Genomic DNA, 6,648 nt, shown 5'->3' with positions numbered 1-6,648 from the left:
TCAAAATTGATGTACTCGCCCCTGTTTATATGAGTGTTGATTTAAATAAATTATTGAGATAATTTAACACATTGATTGTTCAGATTAGAATTAAACAGAGGGACCTTTGAAAATTTCATCTCATGATTACTCTTCATGGCACCTACCATCAACTCTTGCCTTAACCATTGCTCAATACTTAATCTGCACTCCTAGTCCTGCCTTCTAGCTTGAAGTTATCATTAAACTAAATAACAACCTTTAAATGAAAAGCAGGATGATACAGTCTCATTATCCCAATACATAAATCATTTGGTTGTAATGCCACCAAAATCCATCACCACAGTAGCAGCGCCTTTCCCTTGTGACATGAACATTGTTTCTAAGTACTTGTTCTTCTAAGTCAGAAATGCTCTTCCATTATTACATACTTCATCTGTGACAACCATTTCTGAATTCAGGTTTTGTTTGTTTGTTGGAGACAAGGTCTTGCTCTGTCACCCAGGCTGGAGTGCAATGGTATGATCTCAGCTCACTGCAGCCTCGACCTCCTGGGCTCAAGCAGTCCACCCACTTCAGCTTCCTGAGTAGCTGGAACAACAGGTGTGCACCACCATGCCAGGCTAATTTTTGTATGTTTTTTTTTTTTTTTTTTGTAGACATGAAGTTTCATCATGTTACCCAGGCTGGTCTTGAACTTCTGGGCTCAAAAAATCCACCTGCCCCAGCCTCCCAGAGGGCTAGGATCGCAGGTGTGAGCCACCGCACCTGGCTGAATTCTTCTTCCCAGTGGCTTTTGTCCTAAGAAACGTCTGTTTGTTTGTTTGTTTGGAGACAGGGTCTCGTTCTGTGACCCAGGCTGGAATGCAGTGGCTCAATCAGCTCAATCTAACCTAGAACTCCTTGGCCCAAGTTATTCTCCTACCTTGGCCTCCCAAAGTGCTGGAATTATAGGCATGAGCCACTACACCTGGCCCTTAGAAACTCTGTAAGCTATTCCTTAGGGTGAACCTAGAGACACCTTAGTAGATCCATTAATTCATTTATTCAGCCAACATTTGCTGAGCCCCTGCTGTGCTTTGAGCTCTCCTCTAGGAAGCATGGCAATGCATGCAGGGGCAAGTCTGCGTTCTCCCATGTGAGTGAGGGCTTCACCATCTCGAGGTGAGCTGGAAATGCAAGGGGCTGGGGACAGGAAGAAGCAGATAAAGGAAGGGGACCTGCTTTGCTGGCTGCAGGTACACAGTCAGCAGCTCTGACATGGGAGCTCTCCATCAAGACATTGCAGAAGAGATGATTCTTCCTGCGTCTAGGACAACAGCATATACAGTCTCTACCAGATGGCACGGACAGTTTATGGAGGTGGATGTGTAAAGCAAACATCCTCCTCACCACTCACACCCCTCCCCGCGCAAGCCTCAAAGCAGCTCAGAGCGTTCTGCAAAGAGGAGGCTCTGGTCGTGCCGCAAGCCCTTGCCTCCTGTTTACATGGCAGCGACTGTCACTCTTTTCCCCAGAAGAAATTTTGCTGTACTCTTCGAAAAGCAAATTAGGAAAGCATTCCTGCTGGCAAATGGAATGTGTCTTCCTGCCATTGCCAGCAGTGCCAGGGAAAAAGAATTGGGGAAGAAAATCAGGGTTTTTCCCCACAGCCTCACCTAAGCTTGGGTGTTGGTACCTACCTAGAAAGAAGAGTGAGTTTAGTGCTCAGTAATAGTCAGTTTGACCCAGAGCTGGTGGGCAAAGGCCTAGATGTCTGGCCTGCTTTGTCTCATTCTAGAGCTGAGGCTAGAGGAAAAGGCCCTTTCTCTGCATCTTAGTATCTTCCTCCAACCCAATATGACAATAAAACACACTTACTTATTTACATTGTTTGGATCTGCCCAAATCTCATGTTGAACTGTAATCCCCAGTGTTGGAGGTGGGGCCTAATGGGAGGTGATTGGATCATGGGGGTGAATTCCTTCCTTGGTGCTGTTCTCCTGATAGTGAGTTCCACCTCAACAGGAAGCTACCTAGTAAAAGTGTCTTGCTGCCTATCAGGGTCTTTGAACACATTCAGTGTTGAGGAGCAGTGTGACCAATTTTGTGGCAAGAAAGTCCCTCCCTGTGAAAGACCATCATACCTGGCCTGACAGCAAAGCTGCCATGAATTTTCAAAAGCCAGTCCAGGCCAGGCGTGGTGGCTCACACCTGTAATCCCAGCACTTTTGGAGGCCGAGGTGGGTGGATCACAAGGTCAGGAGATCAAGACCATCCCGGCTAACACGGTGAAACCCCATCTCTACCAGAAACAGAAAAATTAGCCGAGCGTGGTGGTGCACACCTGTAGTCCCAGGTACTCGGGAGGCTGAGGCAGCAGAATGGCATCAACCCGGGAGGCGGAGCTTGCAGTGAGCCAAGATGGCGCCACTGCACTCCAGCCTGGGCGACAGAGTCAGACTCCATCTCAAAAAAAAAAGAAAAAACACACAAAAGCCAGTCCAACTGGCAACCAGGAGGAGTGTGTGAGTCTCTAGTACCCCAGAAAGGTAATAGAAAACAGGTCTTTGAAAATGACACATTTTACATTAGAAAGGCATTGGTATATACTAATGTTTTAATTCTTCAACACATGATGTCACAGCCTCCTAATGTCTTCTGGAAAGACCTCTGTCACTTACAAGCATGGTCATGGCCAGAGGAATTTAACCAGAGGGCATTTAGCAATTCCTACTGCTACAAAGAGGGCACCACTCATTGCCTACCAGACCCTCATCCAAGTGCTTTCATTAATTCATGTCATCCTCCAGTGCACCCTATGATGTCAGCACTTTATAATCATCCTCATTTTCCAGTAAGGTGACTGAGGCTCAAGGTTAATGTCAACTGGAGATACACCTGGAACACGAAGGGAGAGAGAAACAGACATAAACAGAAAGAGATCTGAAGATAACAGAAAAGCAAGGAAATACCAGTAACTAGTGCCATGTTACCTCCCTACCAACTGAAGGAAAGTCCATTCAGATGATTAAAACATCTTAGGTATTCAGTAGCTTATTTCTAGATAAATTATTTTTTATTTTAAAATACAAATAGAAACATAAAATAGACTAAAAACGTGGTAATTAGTAAAGGTTCTTGTAACTGCCTTTGGATGTGTGAATTTGGTGAGGCTACAGTCCCCAGTGATTCAGTCAAACCCTACTCCAGGGGTTGCTGGGAAGTATTTTGTAGATGTCAGTCAAGTCCATAGTCAGTTGACTTTATTTGTTAAGGGAAATTATCTGAGATAATCTGGGGCAGCCTGATTCTGTCAGTTGAAGGATCTTAAGAGCAGAATTGAGACTTCTCTGAAGAAATTCTGCCGGTGCACAGCAACTCCAGCTCCTTCTGGAGACTGCCCCACAGATTTCAGACTTGACTATCCAGCCCCATGGTTACATATCCAGTTCCCTGCAATAAGCCTCTTAATAACTGTGTCCTGCTGGTTCTGCTTCTCTGGTTCAACCCTGACTGATAGAGTTGTTAAAATGTTATTGTAATTAATGTATAAGAATGAATTAGTAGTATATTGTGCTGCTAATAAAAGCTAGTACATTTAAGTGGTTTTAAATTTTTCCCTGCGTTCCTGTTTACCTATGAACTTACACTCTCTCAGAGAAAGGACTCAGAAAATCATCTGCTAAGCCAAAGTAAACTCTAAATGTAAATTCCATCTGAACAAATTATGAATGAGTGGAGTCGTAATAAAGTTGCAGAATGTCAAATGAGAGAGAGTGAAAGATGCACCTTCCCTTTGATTTAAAGCACGTATTCACACAAACACACACACTCACACATTTTAGGAGAAATCTATCTGATTCCCATGGATATTTTCATTTATTCTAACAGCATTCACTGAATGCCATGACATCCTGAACACCTCTCAGCTTTATGACTCTATTAGTCCTTTCTTGCACTGCTATAAAGAAATAGCTGAGACTGGGTGATTTACAAAGAAAAGAGGTTTAATTGGCTCACAGTTCTGCAGGCTCTACAGGAAGCACAGCGTCTTCTGCCTCCGGGGAAGCCTCAGAAAACTTACAATCATGGCGGAAGGCAAAGGGGGAGCGAGCACTTTGCATGGCAGAGCAGGAGGGAGAGAGGGGGGAGGGAAGATGCCACACACTTTTAAATGACCAGATCTCACCAGAACGCACTCACTATCAAGAGAACAGCACCAAAGGGGAAATTCACCCCCATAATTCAATCACACCCCATTAGGCCCCACCTCCAACATTGGGGATTACAAGTCAACATGAGATTAGGGTGGGGACACAGATCCAAACCAAATCGATGACGGTGCATGTCATTCAACATCTCTACATCTCAGGTTCCTCATCTGTAAAATAGGGATACAAATTATACCAGCCTTGTGGGACCACAGTGATGATTAAGGTAGTTAAGGTTTCCAAAGTGCTTAGAATAGTCTGACACGTGGTGTGCAACATCTATTTTGTGGGCTGGGGAAGCTGGCAAGGACTTCACAGAGGAGGTGGTGCTAGAAAGACTTGGATTAGGGAAGGAGCATGAGGTACTATCCTGAATCATGGGCAAACCGGTTGAGCGAAGCTTGGAGGCAGGAAGGAAGCGAGCTTGTGATAGTAACGCTAATTAAACCAGCCTGCCTGCCGTGGATGGTTCTTACTAGAATGCCCGAGAGAGAAGGTGAGGGCCAGATTTTGAACAAAGCAAAGCCTGGATTCTACCTCTAAACCACATAATCGAGATAGCTTAAAAATGACAGTTCATGTTTTTCAAAAGGATTTTGTGGTTAAACGAGCTTGGAAAACAGGGTTAAAGAAAGGCTAACAGGTTTCTTTCAAGCAGGATTTCCCCCAGTGACCTTAGTCTGCTCACACACTGCCAGAGGGAGCCCATAGGCAGCAGTTCCCAAAATAGAGGACAGAATCCTCTCGCTTCAGAGCATCTCCCAGGAAAACTGTTCCAAGGTGCACACTCCTGCAAATGAGGTTTATATTATCTATATTTTCTGCATTCTTGATGCTCTGGCATCTGGGCCTCACTGACAGGGGAGAGACTGCCCCCCTCAGGGCTTGCCAATTCTTAGGGATAGCAAACAACTCACCTGGGAAACTAACAATCCAGAGCCAACACCCACCACATCTTCCACCTGGCACACACACCCCGGAGACAATGTTCCTCTGCACTAATCATCTAAGAGCCCGGTACCAGACAACTAGGGACAGCCTCTGCAGCCCAGAACCCACAGAAATTACTCAGGCTTACCAATCCTAAGCCTGCCTAGCCTTGCCTTTCCTGTGGAAGCCACAATAAAGCTTCCTGCCCACACTCTGCTCCCCCTCTCTCCTGCCTCCGGACCCACCCGGGTACTTCCTCGTGGGGCCCAGCAGGACGCCTGCCCCCTCCTCTTGGGAACTGTTAGTAACAAACTGTCTTTTCCATACCAATCATCTCCCAACCTGTTGGCCTTACCATAGCTCAGTAACAATAAAACTACAATTTAAAATACTGGTGTTGGCAAGAAAGGGCTTTCAAAGACATGTAAGCAAAAGAGTAACATCATTATGTTGTAGAAATACTCATCTCACACATCCTCTCTACACCACATTTTGAATTCCCAGAGCATTGTTAGAGCCCCAGGAAGCCCAATACCAAACTGAAATGTTAATGGAGAGACACAGAGGGGTCTGGGGAGCCTGAACCCCCACATATTTGGGAGAAGTCCTGCTAAATGTGATGAGACTTTGGGAGTACAGTACGTCTGAAAGAGGGCTGTCCCTTTAACCCACCTTGGATACCCTGTAGCCAGTTGCAGCTTCTCCACTGTGTTTAGGTGATTCTAGAGGTCAGAGGTCATCAGAACCTGTGATTCATCTACAACTTTGCAAATGGAGATACCCCAAGGACTTGCTAAACAAACCCTACCTCTGAGCACTTCATTGCCTCATTTTTCTTATCAGCAATATAAGGAGGTTGAATCATTTTGTGAAATACCTTCCGGCTCTGAAATACTGTGATTCCTATTCTCTCTACAGAGCTACTAATTCCAGCAAATTTTATAATCCTATAAAAATCACTCTAAGTCACAAATATCAGGATTGCTGTAAAACTTTTCTAAGTCCTTTTGTTCTTTTCTATATGATGCCAGTGCTCCAAAGGGCACTTCTCTTTTGTGAGTTACAATTACCCCTACTATTTATTGTGAGCCAATTAAAATAAATACTGTACTTTGGAAAAGGAAATGTACTTTTTTTCCCAGACCCATGCCAACCTTCATTCCACACCTTACCGCATCATTTAATCAACTGTGATTTGTATCTACAGTTGGAAAAGACATTAGGGAATTAATGACTCACCGCCCAACCAGAGCTCTTTTAGGTCAAGAGGGCACAGGCTGCACCCCCTCCCCCATGCAAAAGAGCACTTGGCAGAACCCTGAATGGGAACTGCAGTGAAAAAAAAATAAGGAAATGAATCACTGGGCTTGACCAAGACTTACTAGTTCTGTCTCCAAATGAAGAAACAATGACAAAACTGTTGGTTGTCTGATAAACAAATCAGAGCCAAGAGTGGGAGACAGAAAGATTTTAACTGTTACCTTCTAAAGGGAGAAATTTGCAACCTGATAGTAGGTGCTTCCCTGGACTTCCATGAAAACCAGCT

The sequence above is a fragment of the Colobus angolensis genome, unplaced genomic scaffold (genome assembly GCF_000951035.1).
Source record: "Colobus angolensis palliatus isolate OR3802 unplaced genomic scaffold, Cang.pa_1.0 Scaffold225, whole genome shotgun sequence".
NCBI lineage: Eukaryota > Metazoa > Chordata > Mammalia > Primates > Cercopithecidae > Colobus > Colobus angolensis.
The sequence above is the reverse complement of the archived record's forward strand: the minus strand, read 5'-3'. Positions refer to the sequence as shown.